At 34.7% G+C, this 25,000-nt stretch overlaps 1 protein-coding gene across 6 annotated transcripts in view; it reads left to right on the top strand.

Annotated features, from left to right (window-relative positions):
* LOC116340013 (protein pangolin, isoforms A/H/I/S) overlaps window positions 1–25,000 on the top strand; it is a 131,050-nt gene that overhangs the window by 12,902 nt on the left and 93,148 nt on the right. For 4 of the 6 annotated variants that reach the window (XM_031766142.1, XM_031766141.1, XM_031766137.1 and 1 more), the window contains exon 2: window positions 10,269–10,923. The gene's annotated coding sequence lies outside the window, so the exon portion shown is untranslated. Of the gene's footprint in view, window positions 1–9,342; window positions 9,361–10,268; window positions 10,924–11,417; window positions 12,084–25,000 lie in introns of those variants that run through there. The other 2 variants (XM_031766138.1, XM_031766140.1) reach the window with 2 other exon arrangements.

Genomic DNA, 25,000 nt, shown 5'->3' with positions numbered 1-25,000 from the left:
GCCGAAATCCGATTTATATTTTCATAGTAAATTATATGTTTTTCTCTCATTTATAGACATTTCGTTGTTGTGTGTTTTCATATGGTTTTGATTGCACTTGAAATACGGTGTGCGTATCATTTCGTCCTCTATTTTCGATTCAGTATTTCTCTCTATCTCTCTCTCTCTCTCTCTCTCTCTCTCTCTCTCTCTCTCTCTCTTCGTGCGTCTTTTTTTCTTTGCTGACAGTACTCAGTTTTTTAAGCTCCGTATATTACCGTAACGAAGAAGAACAAAACAAAAATGTGATTACAGAGAAGATGAATTTAAAACGATGACGACTAGAGAGAGAGAGCATACATTTAAAGTGGGTCTTTGTAACCACACGTGAAATAGAAAACGCACAATTCAAGCCGAAAAATCAAGACTTGCTCTCTTTTGATCCCTCTCTATGTTTGTATGTTCTTGGCGAACATGAGGAAAATGCGCGATGAACGAACGAATGAAGAAAAAAAAGCATCACCGAGCCTAACAAGAACAACAGCAATCAAATAATTTAACAACATCAGTTTCAATTTTAAACGAGGCTTGTTATTTACAACCAGTGAAAAAACAACAACAATCCACACGCAGAATCGAAGGAAAAGAAAGAGAGAATTAAAGAAAATGTTGATGTTTGAATGAGATGGAAGGAATGGGCACAGTTCTTACATATAATATTCCAGTCAACTATGTGATTACATTCGTTTTATATGATCGAATTGAGCACCATAAAAGTCAAGCGTACACACTTATGTGCATGTGTGTGTGTGTCGAGCTGCGTATACAATTCGTTTGCAACAATGCAGTGCAAGGTCCTGTGAAGTGTGATCAAAATTGAAATGGGAAAAACGAAGCATATACACACAACTTTCTTCTTCGTTTTTTTTTCTCTGATGTTCTACACGTGAACGGATTTCAATCAAACACTTCCTTTATTCCAATCATACATGTGCTCAATCATTTGGCCAAGTAAGAAAACATAATTTGAAGTCTCTCTGCAAGTTTTGAAGTACGCGCGCAAAACTTAAGAAAAAAAAATCGAGTCGTTAAGCTTTTTATATGTCGAATTTTCGACGACTTGCAGCCTTTAACATCCGATTATATTTAAAAACGATCGTCGAGGTGAAATACGTGTGTTGGTGCGTGCATGTACTAAAGAGTCAAGGTTTCCATTCCGTCGTGTGTTTATTGTATCTCCTTTTGAATGCAGTTCTATCGTTATCTCTTTATCTCATTCTGTTTCATCTAACACTTACCGAAGCCACTGATTCAATCTCTCACTCTCCAAATATATATACATAAACGATCTCTTGTTACTCTCTCACACAGAAATCATCAATTTCTTCTTTAATTTCTTGCTGTCACGTTTTTCGGGTTTTTTCGGTTCGTTCTTCAGGCACTTCGATGCCTTTTGCTCAGTGTTGTGCCTTTTATATCATCTGGATTGTGTATATGTTTCTCTTCCCTTAGTTCTTATTTTGTTACATCAATAAAATTCTTTGTTCTCTCGAATTGTTTCTGATGTTGAAGAAGAATAAATACACTGGCAAACTGGCAGGCAGGCAGGCGATGGTGCAACTCCCCATTAACCATCCACATATTGTTTCGATTACGTGTTTTTATTTTATTTCTTTCGTCTCGTTCCATCATTAATGGAATTTTTATTCATGTGGCTCGTCGCGAGTTGTGAACTTTCTTTCTCTGCATTTATTTCATGCAAGAGTGTACGTGTATTTTGTGTATTCACATCAGTTTCCATTATCAAATGATGCTTAAATGATTCTTAAACTTAATGCGATGATGCTTCTACTAAATTTAATCGTCGAGGTCAGTGTGTGCATTGTACCCTTTTTATTCGAAATTTAAAAGCCACCGATCTACTGTCGAATGGACAAAACTCTTGATAATATCAAAATCTGTGGAGAAAAAAAAACAACCCACAACAACCAAAACAGCTGAAAATTCCAATGCTATCTAATATATGTATAACATTGAGCAGAAGACAAACGGCAAAAATGATTCGGTAAAGTTCATGTAATTTGTTGTGTTCTCCAAACAGACACACACACACACGCAGAGAAAGACACACAGCGAATTCGCACATTGAGTGGACAATCCTTTATTGCCATTGCAACTCATCGATTTGGTATATTCTCTATATCTGCGTGGCTTGTTTCGAAAATGCGCGAACCAGAGATAAATGACCATGTCTTTGAACGAATATGCTAATTTATTTTTATGTTTGGCTCCGATGTCTCTTCGGAATTCTCTGTCTCTTTCTCGGTTTTTCCAGTTTGCAAACATTTTTCGCTAGCCACACTAGAGTGTTTCAATTGCAAGTTTCTCTCGTTGTCTTGCGTTATTCGAGAGAGTAAGGGAGACACAGTTTACAATCAATTTTCATGTTGATGTCTTGTGTGCGTTTTCATACCGTTGCCGTTCTTTAAAAAAACATTTTGTGCTTTAAATTGCTTCTCATGCATTTATTACGCTTAAAATTTATTGGCCTTATATTTCTTTCATTGGTGTGCTGTGTGCGCCTTTTTTCTCTTCTGTTCGGCAGACGGTTTTATTCGACAACGAGCGTAACGAGCAACAGAAAAAAAGATGCAAAAAAATGCATGCCAATAATTTACAGAAGGTTTCAAAGATGTGAAAAAATTATGCGTGTTTTTTTTTTGATGAAAATATTTATTATAACCGAACATTGAAATTTCAATTGATTGTGGTTTTCTCACATGATTACCGCTCATTTTCCATTGCAATTAAAATGCACATATGTTTAGTCATGTGTATTTGCCGTTTTTTTTAGTTTCAAAATTGGCATCTTTATCAGTGAAATATTTTTGTCATGGAATATTGGTAATCGGTTCGACCACAGAAAATTTATTCTGCCGCGAACTCGTATGCACATAGAATTACTAAACAGATAAAAAAAGCAGTGTAAATATGTGTGAAAATAAGTATAATTCACATGATATGATTTCATTAAACAACGCTTTCGATTGTTGTTTCGTCTGTGCTGGTGTGTATGTGTATAAGTGCAATATGCATCGATTAAATTCATTTACGCATTAATTGGCAACTAGCCGTTGGTCAAACGGGCGTTCACTTTTAACATACAATCAGACAGAATTGAACTGATGAACCCTTATTATCGTGATGCACAAATACTTACTCATTTTATCGCAAACACAGCCACATAGACACAACGTAAGAACAGTCGGATATTTCGAGTGGAGAATGTGTTTGCGATTGTCGAATTAAAAATCATAATATATATCCATTTGTTCGTTCAAGGCGTCGACACTTCTGTCGTCCACCATTCTCTATCTATATCTATATAAAATCGATTGTCGCACGCATTCTCCATTCTTGTGCAATATATCATAAAATGCATTTGTACACACAACCGAATAAATTACTTTATTATACACCATCAATAAAAAAACTGGAGAGTCACATAAAGTATTTACGAGAATAAGAGCAAACAAGTGCGCGCGCACACAAACACATTCACGCCAAATAATTTAACGCGTTTATTCTTTGCTATGTTGTACGACGTGATCATCACTCATCATGATTAAACAGTTAGCATTTTACTCTTATTTTGCCGCATTAATTTGTCCTACTCCACTGCGATATGTACATCACATAGAAATTTTTATTGCTTTTAAATTGGCTAGCTTTATTGATTAAACACAATATAGAATCAGCATCATCAGTCTCACTTGATGTGCACACACACACACACACACACACATGCAGTGCAAATGTACTGAATGAAAATACGAGAGAATAAAAAAAGGATTGTGTGTGACCAATGCAAATATGTAATCTATGATCTAAATCTGCGATGCCAGTCTTTCAATTCAAAGGCATAACATATAGAGAGCAACAGAGACAAACAAGGGACAATAAAAAAAAGTATTTACATTTTCTCACCCAATTAAACCCCAAACTGATGATGATTGTAGTTTTGAACTCTTTTTTTTCTCATTTTTTTCGGCTGCACAATCATTAATTGTGGTATTGCGTAGTTTCGTCGCTTCGGGTCTCGTTACATTGTTTCTTTTTTTAGTTCGATCAACCGGTGAGCGCAATTCGCGCCATCGCTGTTCAATTTTCATAAATATATCATATATTGCATTCGTTATGTACGCGATAAGTATTTCATATATATTCTCTATCTCTCTTTCTCTCCTCACTCAATCTCAATACCCTCTTTCCACGACTTGATGCTGGTGTTATTCTTCTTCTTGTTGTTGCGGTTGCAGCTTATTGTTCGGTTTCACATTTTACCCGAACCGAATGGTGTATTCTTTTTAAAATTCTTTACGCGTTAATTATGTGTCAGTTATTACAGGAAAACCTGTTTTTTTTTCGATGATCGATTCACGAAGTGTTTTGAGTGAGTGCGCTCACGCTCGCTGATTCACGCGCAAGCGCACACTCAAGTGATAAAGTATGAAATGAACGAATAAAAATGCATACATCGATCGAACGAATGAAGGAAAGGGAAAAAAACACCACGAAAAAATCGTCAACTTACTTACATTTTTCTCTTCTGTTTCGTTCGTGGTTCAATCCTTTGCGAAGAGTATTTATGGTTTTGAGCAATGAAATATATGAAAGCAAAGAGAAGAGAGATAGAGAATAAAAGAGCTTCAATGATGGAAAATGTCCAATGTGAAACTGATTTGTTTTCTCGTCGTTGAGTTTTTTTATTCGTCGTCTTCAAGCATTTCATTTCAATATGTGTATGCTTTTTTTATGTATTCATTCTCTCCACTCTGTGTCCCTCTCTCGTTAGCTTGCTTCTCGTGATCGCCTTGTATATAGTTTTTTTTTATGCTCGCTCATCATTCTCGTTGCATCGATCATCGATTCTTCAACTGGTTCGGATATTTAGTCTGTAATACATTCACTCGTTCTGTGCCTTTTTTTTCTTCTTAAATATTCCTTCGTTTGAATAATAAGAATATTAATTTGGAGGAGATGCACACGAGAGAGAGAGAGAATTGAGTGTACATTCAGACGTGTGCGTGCGCGCAAGCGAACGGGGTAAAAAGACATGGCAATAGAAAGAAATGCACAATTAGCAGGCATTGATGAGACTTTAACGAGAGAACCATCAAGAACAATGCACGAGTCGAAAAAAGGGAAGAGAGAACGAAACAACGTTCAACATCGAACGAATGACGTCGAAATTCTCAGTGGCCAATTAACTCATTTTTCTCTCTCTTTTTTTCATCGTTTCATGCATAATAGCAATGAGCTTTGAATTATTACAATCGCTTTTAACATGCACCATAAATACAACAACAACAACAACAAAAACAGAGATGAAAACGATGGACACAACAAGAAGAAGAAACGTCTTTAGAATTTCTTACGCACATTCACTGTGCACTGACTGGGGCAGTCAGTCAGAATTGAAATACAATCGGAATAAATATGCATAGAAGATGAGTTAGAAGAGAATAAAAGCATAAGAGGATGAATGAAAGAGGGAGACATAAAGTCAGAGAGAGATAGAGAGAGAAGACGAGATGTCCATCATCCAAAATGATATATCCAATGTGTCTGGTGACTATCGATCAATGTGAAAACGTCATGCAATCACAAAAAGATGCCTAGATCATGGCAAATATATTCAATGATTGTGTGCAATGATGATGCAAAAGGAATCGAGAGCGAGAGAATGCAACAAACTATGCCTAATGCAATATATCGTAATCAAATGGATTGCACAAACGTGCAGGAGTGAAATACATATCTTTGATATCTTTGTTGCAATTGAAATATGATTGCCAATACAAAATGGATTGATGGAATCGTTTATTAGTGCACAATTTTTCGTTTCGTTTGCCTCTTCCTTTTATTTTTTGTACTCCATTTTAAGTGTTTCTCATTGCACTCATCGTCAAATACTTCACAATTTCTTCTTCTATGTTATTTTCTTTTTCTTTGTTTGATGCTTTTTTCCGTTTGCATTGATTAATATCAAATCAAGGCGATCGGTGTGTTGTTGCTTTTTTATCTCTCTCCTGTATTCATTCTGGTGTATTGTTTGATCTGTTGCTTTGCTTTGATTTCATTTGCGTTGTTATTGCTTGGTAATGCTACATAATATAATCACACCAAGCATCCCAATTTTCAAAATCACTTCGAGTGATTTTTTCACCCTGAATAACAAAAACAATCATTTGTTCGTGTTGTCGTCATCACTTCTCCTGCTCTCGCACTCTTAGTAACTCAGGTGCTCGCATTTCCATTTTGAATAACAGCACGTACTGAACTGAAAATAAGTGAAATAATACGATTAACCGAACGATTCGTCGAATGAAAAGAGACCTTAAGAAACTAAAAACACAAGCAAAAGAAACAGAGAGAGAAAGATAAAAAAATGATCAAAAGTGAGAAACAAAGGCCACTCTTCAATATCGAAAATTACCAAAGAAGTGTAGAGTAGAAAAAAAAATCGATTATACACATCAGAATTTGTACAGTCTAACAATAAGTTTACAAGTGATTTATTCTTATTTTCGTGCTTTTTTCTTCAACATGAATCAGAGAATCTGGTTTGAAATACACACATTCAATGCAACAGATAATTATATACATTTTCACGAAGTGCATCTTATGGATATTGGACAATGAGCGTGCACACACCGTGAGTGATGCACAAGATGCATTACACCTCTTTTCCCATCACAGTATATTCACTCAACGATCACAGGGCAAATTATGTAAATCTCTCGACAGCAATTTTTTTGAGAGCATTTCAAGTGTTCAATTGTTTAGTTTTATTACTTCGTTTTTCGTTCTCTCTCTCTCTCTCTCTGATTTTTGATTCAATATTTGTGGCCAGTGGAGAATATGTCAGAAAAAAATTGCAGCACTAAATATTCTGTTCCCATATCGAATGCGGTGCGTTTCTTAATCGTTTGACCACAATTTTCGATATAATTATTTTTCTATACTATAAAATCGTTATGTGTGTGTACCACACAAATTATTAAATCCATGAAAACCCGAAAATTTCTCGTTTTTTTGGGTTCATTGAAAGGAATGCTTTCATAATCAATGCATAACGCATCCCACTTGGATGAGAAATGCACTTATCACATTACACCGCATCAATTATCCAATCTTGTATTGCATTTATCCAAATATGTTGAACGCAAAACATGCGAATAAAACAAACAAAAATTACGAAAAATAAACCAAACATTTGAATGACGAAAACAATGGCAAACAGCGATGTGAACCGATAACGCCAACAATCATTTAAAATTATTATACGGCTCTTTGACTATGTGTCAGATATTTAAAAAAAATGTGTGCGGAACAACACACAGATTTGAATGAGAGAACGAGCAAGCGAGCGAGCTTTACACATTAAACAGCGAGAATAATGCAAGCGAAACGGCCATTCTGAGCCACAATAAGTGGCGACGACCAAATAATACTAAATAGACCATTGACACGAACATGATATGATTCGAAATATAAATTACATACGAATTGGAATTTTTGCTGTGTGTTTAAGCTGTTCATTTTGTTTGTTATTGTTGGATGAACGGTGGCGGTGGTGTTGGCGACTTTGCCAGTTCGGTCTTCGTTGCGTATATAATAACCAACATCACATTCTGCTGATCTTTCATTGCTCATACGGACATACAAACACACTCTCTCGCTCTCTCTCCTTTTTTTACTTTTCACGAGTCTCAAGTCTGAACAGACAATCGCACATAAAACGATCTTCATAAAAACGTTACAAGACAGTAAGAATGCGACTAATTCAGAGAAGTTTTGCGCATTTATGAACGCATGGAAGAATAAACAATTCACATGCACAGCCATGTCTGGCGCACCACACACTATTGCTTCCAAATGCATGTGACTATTTGCATGTGAGCATGTGTGTGTGTGTGTGTGTGTGTGTGCAGAAAAAAGGGAATATGCATATTTGCATTTATTTCATTTAGCGTGTTTGCAATGATATTTACTCATTCGATATCAAATATTCTCACTTAAATATGCAAGCAAATCTTTACTTTTTTTCGACTATTTCATTTCCATCTCTCTGTCACTCATGCACACTTTTCGATTCATTTGATGTTTATTGTGACCTTTGACAATTATGTACTCCTCTCTGTCTCTCATCGTTTTCCTTTGATTCTTTGTTTTGTTTTGCGTTCTTAAGATATTTTGATTGAAATGGATCGCAGATAACTTTAACGGCATGTGGTCAAAATTGGATTGGATGATCAACAAAAAAAGAGTTGAATTCGTTTACTATGCGAATGATCTATGCGCTCTGTTACGCTGCACAGTGTCAATCGCTTGTCGACTAAACGAGCTCAAATGGACTTTTGCATATATTATTGTGGTTTTTTTTTCTTCAACTATGGTCGATGTCGGTGGTCCTCGAATCAAATAAATGAACGATATCGGATAGTAACAGAGCGATCAAATTTAATCTCTGTGTATTTGGCGTGCGTGCTTCCGTGCACCAGCAAGCAAAATAGAGGAATAAAAATGATAGTTTTAATTCGAAGTTGTTGACGCGAGTACAAAACGAATTGAAGAGCGCATGCGACAAAAGGCTTTCCTTGCGTCATCGCTTTTTATCTATTCAAACCCTCTCGCTCTCAATTCAATGAGCGCAATATCCTATTATGATGCTCATTGTCATTGTTATGCCAGAAACTATTCTCTCTCTCTCTCTTTCAATTGCAGCACATTTGACCCACACTTTGATCGAAATCAATCAAGAGATGAAGTTGCAAAAGATACAAATGTCGAGAGCGACGTTTGAGTGATAATTTACAAGTGATATTGTTTGCATTTTACTTTCACGAAATTAATTCGACACAAACGCACAGACTCCGTTTCATTTCTTCATTTTTTGGTCTTTCATTCAAATTCCGTTCGTGTCATGTGTGTCTCTGTGTTTGTATATTCCGTTTTTTTTAACCGAATACGAAAAAAAGAAGAATGTTTGTCGTTTTCGTTTATGTTTTTTCGTGTTGTCCCGTTTTCTCTTTCTCCTTTTGCTCCTCTCTACGATCGTTGTATGCGTCCCCGATGTATGTTGTACTCTTTTCCGTTCTCTTTCTTTCTCTTCTCCACTCTCCGGCACAACGAGATCCGTTTTGTTCTATTCTATTTTATGTTAGTTCTTTGTGCAGTTTTCTCTCTATCTCTACGTATTCGTATGTGTGTGTCTGTGTGAGTGTGTGTATACGTTATGTGAATGGTGATTTTTATTTTTGTGTTCATCACATTTTCAACAACGTTTCTTGTCGTCAGTACGTTTTTTCCCTTTTGGTTAGTTGGTGTATATTTTTTGTTTGTTGCTCTGATCTCACTCTGTTCATGTTGTTGTTTTTGGACATTTTTCGAGACTCACTCTCACTCATTTGGGTCTCTCAATCTCTACTGACTCAATGAGTTAAAAACCTGTGCGCGCACATGTACAACTATCACTATACAAAGCAAATATATCGAATGAAACGGCTTGCTGTCGCGTAAACTTGCGCATTTCTTTATGTGTATTTAAATACGATCGTATATTATATACTAATTCTAATCACGTTAAAATTTATTTCATCGACAACGATGCGCGCAATTCATTCCGTTCAATCCCAACGATTCTGACAACTGAAATAATTATGTGGTGTTTTGTTTGTTCAATTTTTTTGTGTGTGCACTATCAGAGATTTTTCGGTTGCATTACACAATTTTACAATTATTCATGTGTATTTTTTCTTTCAATTTTCATTCAGTGACTTTGTGCATCGATACTTTTCTATCGACCGTCGTATAAATAAATAACCATGCGTTTCCTTTTTTTGAATATTTACATTTTCTTCGCGTTTTTATTTCCTCCCGGTTCCTTCTTTCATGCATTATGTGATAAATTTAAATTTACATATTTGTAAGTTTATTTCTGTGTGTGTGAGAGTATCTTCTTCTTTCGCTTGGTGTCCTGCAAACGACCGTTCATCCGTTTTGTTTGTTTTCCGTTCGATTTTGTTGAAGGAATTTATATTTCAGTCTCGTTTTGCCAAAACAACCCATCATTAAAATTGATTGATTTTCGGTTGAATCTCCTCTCTCATTGTCTTTTTACATTTTCGTTTCGATATTTTGTTATTTCCGAGAATGAATCGAGGAAAAAATAACAAATGATATTTAATACATATATATATATTTTGTCTCTCCCTCTTTTACAGGATGAAATCTCAGGAAATAGTCGCGTATTAGCAATTTGTACATAGACAAGGGAAAACATACAAACCGAATAAAAAAACAAACTCGTTTCGAACTGATCACACAAAATCTAATCGGAAACAATACACGACACAGAGTGCGTTTGATTTGGCCAAAACACAAAAAGGCTACAAAACCGAAAACACCAACCAATAATTGCAACGACAACGAGTTCCAACAGTCTGAACGAATGCGATATGGAATGTTTGGGGAGAGAAATCAAACGGAAATTTTTGAAACACTAAATATACTCTCTTTTATCACCGGAACAATTATCAAGTCACATAGCGCAGAGAGCAAAAGTGCGCGCCAACAAAACCTGTGAGTAGGTGAAAAAGGACACGTAAAAAATAACGTTGTTGTTATTCTAGTGCAAAAATTTGCTAAAACACGAAAATTGTTTTAGAGTGAAAATAGCGTGTAACTGTGAATATCCGGGGTGTTTGTAATATTTAGTGATCAAAAAACCGTGTGTGTCGATTAGAAAACACAAAAGAAAAAAAAAAACGGAAAACGACGAAATAGAAGAAGTGCATACACGTTACCCCGACCGAAGAATCAAAACCGCAATCAAAAACACGCGCTGACAGACTTCATTACACAACAAAACTGTGCGAGGTAAACATATAACAAACACATTTTTTTACGTTCAACCTTCGAAAGAAGTTTTTTTATTTTTAATTCTAAATGAAGTGAAAATGGAAAATAGCCATCAAAAGCATCGAGTGACACAGAATGAGTGGATGTTTTTGAAATTTTGTTGGTAATTTTTCACCACAATAGAGAAATTCAAAACGTTTAAAGCGTGTATGCAAAAAATTAAACTGCCATTTCGATTTCATCAACATTTTACATTCACACGCAGAACGTATAGAGTTATTGCATTCTAAACGAAAAAAAACTTGTGCAAAATATTAATCGAGAAAAACATTGGAAGTTTTTTATTTCTTTGTGATTTAATAAAAACAAAAGTGCCAATCACAAACATAACCGAGAGAAAGAGAGAAATTTGTCACGTCATTTAAAGTGAGTGCATTTTTTTAATACGGAGTAGTGCACTTTTCATTTTAAAATTTCATCTTTTTTTGACAATATCATATACCTACTCGATTCTGAGTCATACAAATTTCATCAGTTACTAAGTATAGAAAAATGTAATGCCAGTTGTTCAGCGATAATCATAGAGAAATTATATTGCAAACGAGACCATTGATTAAATCATCAAGAGATTAAGTGGTTGAATGAGAAAGAAACCCGTGAAATTGACACCGTATTACGAACAACAACTCAGGAAATGTAATCGAATTACAATTGCTCACCAACTCTCATACAATCGCATACGCACACACTCACGCCAATCAATTGATGTGGCAAGTGTGAAAAAGAGAGACGAAGAATTGATATATACCAGATTATTGCCATATTATTAGGATAATAAATCGTATTTTATCGGTATCTAATCACGGAAAAACAACAATTCAATTGGATGTATTTTAGCCAATCAATACTATATACACCAAAAAGCACCAACAACCAAGTAATTAGCAACAAAAAAAGAAACAAGTTTCACGCAAATAAAGTGTTTATTTGATAGTTTGTGCTGAATAACTTTTTGTTTGTCGTTGACGAAGAAAGAAATCACTCTGAACGCGTTCAATTGACTGCTGAAATGAGCACAAGTTGACTAATTGAAATTAGTGTGCAATTGCCAGATACTCATATACACACACAAACATCATTGTAATCAATGCTCTTAGTTGGAATATGGGCTCAATAAAGTGAGTATTAATTGACCAAAAACCGACGAAAATCAATCTGAATAGTTTTCGTTAAATGTTGGCTCGGCTATATTTTGGTGAGGATTTCTTTTTTCTTCTTCTTCTTCTTTTAAAACATTTGTGTCGATTGATGCGCAAGATTTGCTGTATGAATAGGATGATAAATTTATTGACTATGTTCACGATTCTTGCGTCCATTCAAACGATTTGTATTTTTTTACCTTTCTATGATTATTTTCGTACGAAATTTAATGTAATTTTTGTTGTTGTTATTTTTCTTTCTCCTTCTGAAAGATGTTTTGTTGAATGTCAGATATGTGATGTTGTTGTTCAAGTATATAGAAATAGATTAAAATCAGACAAGAAGACAAAAAAAGCAAAGAATATGCAGTCCGATGGTTAAATGAATAGAGACGGTGAGAGTGAGATTGCCGAAGTGTTGTTTCAAGTTTTGATTTTCCATTTGGTGCGCCTTTCTTTCCACTTTTTACATGCTTTCACACCATCATACTGGCTGCCATTTTACCCGAAAAGTGTTTTTTTCCTTGTAAGGCTCTCTGTGCGCACTTACATCCGATAGATTCTATGTTTTTTTGTGTGTTAAAGAGAGAAGCTACCCTGGAAGAAACACACAAAGAGCATAGAATCACCAAAAAAAACACATATTGAAAATTCCAAAAAATCATTAGACCCTTAACACTGCACAATCGTCTCGTTTACTCTAATACTCGTCCCAGCTAAAAATGTGCTTCGGTGCTGCTGCTGCTGCTGCTGCAGCAGGTCAGATGCACAATAATCTTCCTTTCTCCCAGCATGTTGAACAGGCGCATATGAATAATGCAATCTATGTTACGTCGAATTTCATGTCAGATAGTTATTTTTCGTTCGTTTTCTTCCACCACAGTATGCACACACATTCCATGCATCTTGTAATGCACATGATATATAGACCAAAAACTGTTACGACCGATCTCTCTCTCTCTCTTGCTCTCTTGATATATTAAATTTACACATTATAAACATTTGAGAGTTGAAAAAACTTCCTTTCATGTTCGGCTGCATTTGCCTTGAACGATTTTGCCTCTTTACACTTTCAGCCAATAAACTATGTGAGAAATACACAAAAAATTATTAGAAAGAGAATCAAAAAGTCTAACAAAGGCTTACAACAAAACAAAACATAATGACTGTGCCGTACGTGTGTGTATTTGTATCGAAAAAGAGAAACAGAGAGAGAGAGAGAGAGAGAGAAAGAGTGAGCAGAACATTGTCGCCGGTATGAACGGAAAAAAATAATATAATGCTTATCTTAAGAAAAGAAGGTGCGCAAAAACACATTCGACCAACGAAACAGAAGAATTAAAAAAAAACATTGTGAAAATGTCTCTATCATTTCTTGTTTTCTTTTTTCTTTGTGCAAAATGAAATTGCACAAAAAAAGAGAGCTGAAACGGTAGACCAAGACAGACAGAGAGAAAAAGAGAGAGCGAAGGAGCGTATGTGCTCTATTCATTTTGTGATTCATTTGTTTGGTGCGTTCGTTAAGACCATTTTGTACGGTCATTGTTAAAATAGTTTATTGGGAAAACAGGAAAATAAATATTGGCATGTCTTTTTTTTATTTGACACTCTCTGTGCATGCTGTTTTTTGTGAAGGAATAAAAGCTTCGCAGAAAAAAACAAAACGAAATAACCGAATCCCATTCCGCACGAAAGACCTTCGCAAACATGCACACAATCTTATTTCCCATTTTATTTTTTTAAAGAATCGACGCTTGGAATTTGTGTGTTTCTTGAATTGAACATGATTGAATGGACAAAATAATGATTTTTTTTTATTCTTTGCTTTACTCTCTGACTCTTTACGGATTTTGCTCGTTTCGCATTAACGCTTGTTACAATGAACAACCACACACCTACTCTGGCTCTCTTCGCAAATCGAACAAAGATTAAATAACACGGAATCAAGAAATTGTAACACCTTGCAAGGACAATATCGTTCAGTATATGCTTTTTCTGAGTGGTTTTCTCTCTGTGCGCGTCTCTCGTTTATCGTTGAATGAATATGGCCATTGAAACGATACAAAAAAATGCGTTTGATTTAAAACGAACTACTCGCAAATGGCTCTAATATCTCTGACCAATATTCCATTTTCATTTTCAATGTCTAGTTCAAACATTCATGAAAAAAATATAATAATCAAACTGTACCCGATTACGATTTTTTTTACCATCCGTTCGTTTTTGGGTAATTTTCAGTGATAATGATAGAGAGACGAAACACTTGTGTAAATACCATTTATCATCGGGCCTGAAAAGGGTCAAGATGAGTGAAAAAAAAGAATAACTCTCTATATATATAACACATTCACAAATATTAATGAAATGAGGTCTTTTAAGAAACAAGAAGAAAAAGCGAGAGAAGACGATGAAAAAAGCACACACATTTTTGTTAACAATTTTAATGGATTCGATGCGATATGTAATTGAACAAACGCAACGGTGTGTCTATACAAATGCGAGAATTAGAAAACAAATAAACTCTCTTCTGGGCGACGTAAACAAATGCCAGACCCGAAACAATTATGTATTATACGCAAAGGAGCAAAACTATAGACTTCTTCATTTTTTTCTGAAACAAAAAAAAATCGAAACAAAACCGTCTTTCAAACAGACGAAACATACGTTTTCTTATATGATATTGATCAAAACATAATAGATAAAAAAATACGAGAATAAAAATAATATTAGAAATGCAAAGTCAATGAAGAAGTAGCCAGCAGTTATAATGACAATCTTTGATGCAAAAGGAATATATGTAAATCGTTTTATATATATATATATATGATGATTGGCACAGCAGACCGAAAATAAGACATTTGATAAACAGACGAGAACCAAAGAGAAACATGAAAATTAATGAGAAGAAACAATAAAAAAATCCGCTGCATCGACCACCACCGTGTGTCTCTTTTTTTCTCTCTCTCTCTCTTAGATGTTGATCCTCATTTTGAGCCCAAAACAAAATACGAATGTTATTCGATGATTGAAAAATATAAAACGCCAATGTCCAAATTAACGAAAATAAAACGATGTGGCTAGTTAGCGAATACATTTACGTGGTTCGGTAAAAGATGTTCTAATAAATTTTGATTAAATGCTTGCGCATATTGATGCGCTTCACATATCATGAGGTCTCTACATGGAGGACGACAAGCAATCATAATATGAGATTCTTTTTTTGGTGTGTATTTTTTTTGTTAGTTTTTATTTCACTTGGTGATTTCGGGTGATCATAAATTAATGGAAAATGAAATCAAAGTTGTTTCACGATCGAAATAAAATCACATGTATCCTGACGGGCGTTCATCGCTTTTGGAAATGTCTGTTCGTTTTCAATCGAGAGAATAAAAAAACCATATTAATTAACGTTGAGTACGTTTTCGAGACTTTGTTCTTCTTGTTATTTTTTTCCCTTCAATTTCTATAGCTTTTCAAATGCATTAACGATGAGAATGTCGAACATTTTCTTCTTATTTATATCGACCATTTGTGTCCATGAATCAATACAATTAAAAGAAAAAAAAATCATGTGAGAAAATAGAGACGAAGTAACCAGCTCGAATCGAAATGATTTCGATGGGACTGAGAGAGTGAGAGAAAGAGAGAGATCAAAATAGAAAGGAACAGAAATAAACGACGAAAAAGAAAAAAATAACACATAAATAAAATAGTTGAGGATCCAAAAACCAGATCTATACCTGCTCTTTTATGCGTATACACTTTGGCCTCTTTTTGCCTATTCATTGAACAGAACACATATACCCTGTTTCTATCTCTCTCTCACTCACGCACACATACAAACACTCTGTCTTTACATTGCCAGTTAGTTTATCCACATGAAATGCCATATTATTGAACAACACACATTTTACACAGGTACATATCGTTTCGAATAAATAAATTTTGTATTTTCTTCAATGAGAGGACTAGTTTAGAGGCGCAATGCAATATGACTACGAGATACGGAATGAATGAGATAATGAAGAGAAAACAAATTTGAACATTTTCTACTCTTCTCTCTCTCTCTCTCTCTCTTCCTCTTGAAACTTTGTTATTTGTTAACTGTGATGGACTCGCATATAAACTAATCCAATGTGTATTTGTTTGTGCACTGCAGTGTTCTTGAAAATGATCTACAGAGAGAAACGATTTAGAAACACCAACATCGAACCAATCAATTCGAAAAACAACAACAAAGAAACATGTGAATAGTGAGTATGAGGGAGAAAGATACGAAAAAGGAATAATAACTGTCATGCAAAGAAGTTATATATATTAAATCGGTCTGTGAATTGAAATGAGAGAGAGAGAGAAACCGAAAAACACATGCAGATTCTGAACATGGTTTTCGTGTTCGTTTTTGTTCCTTTTTTTTCAAATTGGTTTCTGGAAATGTACCAAGGTGTTCGTTGGAACAATTCTCATTTTCATGTGACATAATCAATGCACAAACAATGAAAACCAAAGAAGAAAACGAGCTCAAACGCAGAAGAAAATCATTAATTTTTATGCTATGCGCTTTGGTTCGCCCCCATTCAAACGCTCTTCCTATAGAGCGTGTTTCTTTTTGTCTAGCCTTTTCAACTTTTATTGTTTAAAGTGCGCTTTGTTTTCAAAACATTTTGGGCACCGAACGAAATTCTCAACATTTGTGAGAAAAACACACATCCTTAACCAGCAACCTTGTAACCATCAAAATTTCTATCTCTCACCTCTATGTCGTTCAAGTCTGTGATTCAGGCCGTCACACACTAATACACAGTTAGAGCCAACAAAAAAAAACACAAGCAAAATTAAACGGAAACCGATGCGAATTGCAACAACACACGCATTCAAAATACTTCGGAAGAAATCATTTAAACACCATAAAAATATAAATGGCTTTGAAGAATTCTTTATGATTCTTTCGTTGGATGGAAGTCAATACACGTTCCTTTCACACATCACTCTTTCACTCATTTTTTTCGGGCTTAAAAGAACCGAAAAAACACAACGACTTTGGCAAAAATACATATGCAAACATGGAATCAGTGTTTATCCAATGTGATGTTTCATTGAATTTGACAAGTTTTCGAAAAACGAATGATTCATTTGCATTTTTTTTCGATGACTCAAACACCAATTCATGCGAAAAAAGATCAAGTGCTTTTAGAGAAAAAAAAAAGAAAGATAAACGAATTGTAAGCGAGAAAAGCAAAACCGCAAAAGGGTGTACCAAAGAAATCAAAAAAAAATAATGAGATTGAATTAAAACCAACTAATGTTGCATTTGCTGTTCCAAAAATTGCAAATTAAAACTATAATATGAGTGACACTTGTATCGGACGAAGCAAAAAAAAAAAACAAACTTTTTTGCTCGTTCAACAGCTGTTTAATAAGGTGTGGTTTCTTTATCGCTAAAATCAATCACAATTTATGTGTTTTTGATTATTATCTCAGTGCCAAGATAGAAACCCTTGTTATTTTCATCGGTCAATTGATACACATTTCATCGAATAGCAAAAGCAGCCATTTTAATCAATGAAATATTGTTGTTTGGCGTCTATGTAGATTCAAAAAAATAAAATGTTGTAGCAAAGAAAATCAAAGCAAATTTCCATTGGTGAAGTGAAACGATTACCCTTCTGTCATATTGCATGTTTTGATCAATACCGGTTATAGATGTGTGCTGTTTTGTTGATGCCTTTTCGATGCTCGTTTTCGCTTGGCTTAAATTAATAATGTGATATATGATTACGATCCGTACAAAATATATCACCCACATTGAATTCTCTCTTTTTTTCTCGTTTCTTCATTCAATTTTATCCCATTAGACAGGTTAAAATGAATTGGTCGCCATACCACATCTCTTTTTCTCTCTTGTCTCTATCAACACCACTTTTAGCGGTTTAATTCCGTGCAAAGAAATATAAATAAACAAAAGAACAAGACATATAACAGCAACAACAACAACATCGGCAACAGCAGCAACAGTATGAATTAAGAAAGGAATGAAAAAAAATCAGAGAGAAGTGCTGCGAAACCAACTGACACGATACATCGAATGCCGAACGAGAAATACGAACGAATGACTGTTGAAAAGAGCAACAAAAACCGAACAATTTCTGATTTTAATGTCCGGTGTGTGACTGAAAAACGAGCAGAAAATTTGAATATAGATTGCAAATTATATGATTATATTATTCGTTTCGTTAATCAGCCTCGTAAAAATGTTTGTATATTAAATGTTCTGTCTTGTTTCGCCTTCTCACTTATGCTAGTCGTGTGGATTTTTCACTTTTTTGGTTTTTTCGTCGTTGTATGTTTTTTTTTCTCTTCACATCGCTCGACACGCTGCTTTAAATCGTTTTGTTCAAATTCATATAACACACACTCACGCACACAGACACACACATATCAACACCAAAATCGAAAGAGTTCCATGGATATTTTAAATGCATCTATAAATATGATATTCATTTTAAGCATGGCTAATTTGATTGGCTGTCCATTAAGAGGAAGCGCAAAGAAAAGAGAGAATGAGGAAAGTGCCAAAATCCGATAATTTACGTATGTTTAAAACATCTTTTGATTTCTAGTAGATCACATGCACACAAACACACACAGGCACGCACACATAATGTGTATGCTGAGCGGTTGATCGTTTTCTCCGCATGAATGGCCGATGCGAAAATAGCTTGAATGAATATGAATGGGATTTGTCGCGCGCAAGCAAAACCGTCGACACCGTTTGTTTGTTGTTGACTGTGTTGTAAAACATCGTTTTGGAGCTTGTTGATGATCGACTTTTCCCCATTTGTGATCGAATAGTTGACAGGCCCAATGTAAACGACCGACAACATTTACTTGATTTTTTATTTTGTTTTTGCGATTTTAGATAATTATGACCAAAATGGAAAGAAGATAAACGCAAAAAACAATATACGCAAATTAAGACCAAAATGTGAAACACTAAAAAAAGCGAACACATATCTTTTGTTGAAATAAAACAGCGCGATGAATAATTGAAATTAATGACCAAGGATATGCTAAATTCAATGAACCAATTGAATTAATTAGCCAAAACTAAGTCTGATGCCCTGCATTTTATGGTATCGATGACGAAAATTGGACAAAACGATGTCTAATCGATCAGCTTTTGACTTGAACGGATTTAAATGTTATATATTCATCAATTTCCATTCATAATTTCCGTATGGTATTGAGTTTTCGGTGTAGTTTTAAAGCATGAACAAAACCACAAAAAACGATAAGAAACATTCACACATCGGTCGTTGGCGTTCTTATGCAAAAAACCCTCATCTTCAAAACATACAATTGGGAGTGTTTAAATTCAATACGCAATTTTTGAGTGTTCAACTCAATGGTTGTTGCAGTTTTGTTTCGCATTGTTAAAAAAGAAAACAAATCTACAAATATTTTTCGCATAATTTTCATCCGTTATCGTATAAAAGTCATTTTTAAAATGGTATGGAATGATCTTTCTCTTCATCGGTTCACTGTAATGTCTTTAGTAATGTCTTTAGTCGAAATGGCTACATAAAAGAGTGTGATTTTGTCATCCGGTGTCACGGACAAACCTCGACAATCTTGCACGAAGAAGAGAACAAATCGCATTTTATCAATGCGAAAAAAGAAAGAACGAACCTACGAATGAATGAATGAATGAAAAAAAAAATCATCGAAGGAATTATGACGTAGAGAGATGATCCGCTTTCAAATTGGATAATAAATTTGGTGTATCGTGTTTTATGCGGTGTATGAATGTGAAATCTCAAACACCATCAATTGCCATTCGTTTGTTGTTCGTTTTGTTCTCTCTGCCATATGCTCTCTTTCTTTTCGCCTTTTGTTCGAATGTGACAGTTTCTTATTCTGTTTCACAGATCATCGTCGAATCGACTGTATTCACATTTCTTATCAGCTAATATGTTTATTTCTCTCGTCTCTTTCTTTCTTCACTCTTTTCCAATTAAAGTGTGTCGAATATTTTAGCGCTCAAATATACACTAATTTGGCCATGCAAAGCGAGCACAAAAAACTGTAATACAAACATAATTCGCGTATATTCTGAATGAATCAGTTTGGCAGATAAACGCACGGTGAGAGTGAGAGAAAATGAGCCGATTTAGCAAAGTGAGAGAGGAAGAAGAAGAAGAAGAAGAGGAAGAAAAGGCGAAAATAAAAAGTCAAACAAATCAGAATCATTCTAATAAGCCACTTAATATTTCGCCCGTTTGGCCAAACAATCACACAAAATATATGTGTATAATATCGCCGTGTGCGCGAATTGAGCACGTCTTTTTGTTCATTCTCTTCATCAGCGTTGTCTCTGTTGAACTGTGAGGGAGAGAGGAAACAACTTGGAATCTACAACATTTTTCGCGCGCACGGATTATTCTGCTCTTCTTTTTGGAGTATATTCTTTATTTTTCTATACATCTATTGCTTCGATGGACTTTTACTGCTGATGTTTGGCTCTGTTCAGTATTTTTTTTATCTCATTTTCTGTCCTCTTCCTTCGTCATACATTTTTACCATTCGGTGATTTTTTTTTCCTTGCATTTTATGGTCGTTATTTGACTGTTGTTCAAACTAAGGCACATACATAAATTTTTATTTATTTGACTCGCGCATATTTTTTTTTTTTTTTTCATTTCGACTTCTTCTTCTTTTTACTGAATGTATCTCTTACCCTGCTGATTATTGCTTGTCTTGTAGTCGTTTTTTCTTCTTCTTCAAACCATATCGTGGAGCTGTTCTGTGGTGTGTCGCCATAACCGGTTATTCAATGCAAATATCGAAAACATTTAAGCAAAATCCATAGCATCGCATAGATAGTGCACAAAACCATTTGCAGCGACTAACAAAACCGCATCGAAACACAAACAATGCAAATTGAACAATATTTTGTAACTAAACACGAAAAACAAAACGTCATCGTCAACGACAACGATAAAAAAACAACAACACTCTATTTCTCCTCGTCTTGACTCGGTCACTTACCGGTCGAATCTTTTGCATTCTTCGACAACGACAGGCCAGTAATCTGGCCACTAATGTGTGCTGTAAGTGTGTGTGTGTGTGTGTGTAAGTCACAAAATCAGTCTGTCACATTTATCCATAGGGCAGGTCAATGTGTGTATGTAGAAAATGGTTGGTTTTGCCGAGAATAAAGCTTCTTTCAAATGTGATGAAAGATCATTCGAAAATTGAATGTGTTTATTTGATGTTTGAGATTTCTGCTGGTCTCTTGAATTTGCCGTCAACCGTTTGGCTGACGAATATATACATATTTGAAATGCTTTTTGTTTGAGCAAAGGCGCCGAGTACAAATTGCGTGACGATAAACAGCATAGTTGAATGATAAAATAAATACACCACACCATTTATTCTCTTCCTCTCTGTTCATATCGAAAAAACAAAGCACACGACCAATCGGAAGAAGAAGAAGAAGAAGAATATAATAATTCGTTTAAAGTGCTCAAACATTTGTCTCGTTTATTGCACGCAACGATGTAAAAGCAACAACAACAATCGCTCGGCCTGCATCTAAATCAAATCAATGACGTTCGAGAAAGAGAGTAAAAGAGAAAAAGCACCAGCCGATTAACAAAAGAGATCTCTTTTTTTCTCACATTTTTAACATGTGCACCAAAAGATTAACGTAATCGTTATGATTATAAAGATGTGAAAATTGACAGTATAAACAGAATGATCCATATGTGTGCATGGTTGATTTTTACTTGCTCTCTGTCTCGTCTTTCAAAAGACGGACTGGAAAAAAAACCGTTTGCACGATCTTTAGTTTTGTGTGATTCACACAAACAATTCATATGAATCGAAAATTCTGACAAATAAAAAAAAGTGATAAATTTGCAAAATGTTCGAATGAAAGAGATTGTTTCTTGTTGCGAACCGCTAGAAGTCACAAACAAGAGCAATACATATTCCGAATTGAATGGTTTTTCATTTATCCAAATCACTAAATAACAAATGCCACCGCCTTCGGTCTTTGTCCTCAAACACTCTCTTACATACACTCTCTCTCGGTCACATCTCAAATCGACCATTGTTGAATGTGTTATTATGTTAAAAAGAACCAAACAAAAAGAAATACATCATGGCTTAGCTTATCTTCATTCTCTCTATATAGGCCGCACTCAATTTCTGTGTGACTCTGTGAAATGTGGTAAAATTTTCGTTTTCCTTCAATTTCAAATGTTATTTGTCCGCTTGATTTTCTTACTCTCTTTTAAAAAAATATAAATACGCCGGATCAAATCATACGAGAAGATTTTCCGATTTGCGAAAGCCGATTTTTAGCTTTGTGTACATGAAAATTGTTTATCAAAAGCACTGGGGAGATTCTAGCATTGCAAACAGATTTTTTTTTCTCTGTGCTTGGCTCCATCTCACTCTCTCCTTCGATTTTTCCCTAGTTTCTATATTAGAAATATAAAGATTATTATGACTTTCCAAGAAGAGTTCTATTTCACAATGATGCGTACCATGAGAATAATATTATCTGCCTTCGTCGTCCGGGTAGTAAGGGAGGCTTCGAGCAAATCTTTAATACAGTTTTTCGCATAATGCATTTAATAATAGATTTGTTGTTTGCATTGCTTACAGGCGTTTTGTGTATAAATAAAATTCTCAAAATAGGAGAAATAAATACGTACATAGCCCCCCACATACATACACACACACTCTTGGATTTAAAAATTGTGGGGGCGGGTGGCTTAACGTACACGCCGTTGATTCTGCGTGGGATTGTATCCATTTGACGCACTCACTCACAGACACATAGAGCATTATTATCGATAAGTAGAAAAGAAATGCGATGACAACCAGCTAAACGATGGAACGATGAGAAATGTTTGTATTTGTTCAATGTTGAATGCATTCTTTTGGAATCGGATGAAGACTTAGAGCGAAGTACATAATATCAGAACCTGTATTCATTCGATATATTTGCTTTCTTTTTCGTCGACATATCGAGTTTTTAATATTGTATGTAAATGTAATATGCAAAAATCTTTCACAACAAACAAACAAAATATGTCTTTTGTTCAACATTCGATTATTTTGAATCCATTGCATTTGAGCATTTGCAAAACAGCAAATTGCCTCATTCATATTTTCATATTTTTCGAGTCAATTTATTAGCCCATTGATAATGGAATGGTGTGATTATTGTCCAAATGACACGATAATACAAATAAAACATACCATTTTCATATTCAATAATCGAAAATTCGATATTGCAAATGGGTTGCTTGTAGTTATTAAATAAAATTAGTAACCAAAAACCAAAAATTATCGATACAAATACAAAACGATGATCCCAAAGAAGAGAAAACGGGAAAACGGGATAGTTGAAATGAATCCAAATAAAATTCTAATTGTTCAATTAAATATGAATAAATAAATAGAAAAAGCCAAACATATTTATCGAACGTATTGATTAGTCATTGGTTGATATGTACATATAATTTCAGTCAATATTGTGGAAAATATGTGAAAACAAATCAAAAACTGAATCCTGTTGCATGCAAACAATGATTAAAAAGAATGCAAACAGCTAACCCGAAAAAGGCACAAATTCAATTTTCTGCCTGTTTTGTTACGGCCATTACGAAATGGTTCAAACGAATACATCGTGCTATATATATGTTTCTTTGTCAGGTTTTTCTTGAACTAGATGTACCGGTATGCGGGTAAACAAACCACAAAAAAGGGAATATTTTGAACAGGTCAATGTGTTTATGTTCAATACATATTGAAAAGGTGCGATAAATGTTAAACGGCGGATAATTTTAAACAAATCATTTACGATTGAAATCAAATACAACATTATGTGCGATTTGATTTCCGGGGTAATTTTATTTCAAGGACACGTTTCAACATTTCATTCCAAAACAAATAACACATTTTGATTCTATTGACGATGAGAATTTCAATGGAACAAAACGAAATTCACAACATTTCGATCGAAATTTGATGACACACAATTGTAATCTGTCTTATTTTCAAATTTACCTGAATTAAGAGAATGAATGGCAACCGAAATTGTTTTGACAATTCCATAATATTTAATCCATCGATGATCAAGACAACAATTTTTTTTTTGAACAGCCGAAACGAGAAAAAAACGCATGAATTTTTGCCGTTTTTTGGCATACCGGATCCGTTTTTTTTTTGTTTTGGCGCATTGATTAGTTTGCCTTCTTTATTGCAAGCGACACATAGAGACACGAACAACAATAACATTGGGCTATTGTTCGAAAGAAATACCAGGAATTTTTGGTTGCGTCATGCATTTTACAATAGATTTATTGAATTGAATGCAGGCATGTATAACCAAAAACACATGTTTTACTTTCATTTTTGCACAATGTCACAATCGAAATTGCATTGAATACTAGATTGAATACCAATGGAAGCTGAATAGTGAACCAACAACATGACATTACAATGAACTCAGTTTCCCTATCTATCCCTCGAACCCTCTGTCGTTTTTTGACACCATGCATTGTACATTGGAAGGTTCTTTCTTTCACACATTTTTAAGAGAAAATAAATCCAAACGAATTTAAATCATCGAAGAGAACAAACACACGTTCATCGTTCCATAGAAATCAGCATGTTCGGTGCGGTTGAATATTCCATTTTTGGTTTTGTTTTCAAAAAAAAAAAAAAAACCGAAGAATAAAAAATTAGCACGAAAATCCATGCACAATCACACAAGTGATGTGAGAATTCAATCGTCTTTTCTTCAATTCCCATTCCTTCCAATTCTGTCCCTGTGTGTGTGTGTGTGTGTGTGTGTGTGTGTGTGTGTGTGTGTGTGT

This window comes from Contarinia nasturtii, unplaced genomic scaffold, assembly GCF_009176525.2.
Source record: "Contarinia nasturtii isolate CC-2019 unplaced genomic scaffold, AAFC_CNas_1.1 Cnas_scaffold_630, whole genome shotgun sequence".
Lineage (NCBI taxonomy): Eukaryota > Metazoa > Arthropoda > Insecta > Diptera > Cecidomyiidae > Contarinia > Contarinia nasturtii.
Note: the sequence above shows the minus strand (reverse complement) of the source record. Positions and strands in the feature narration are given on the sequence as shown.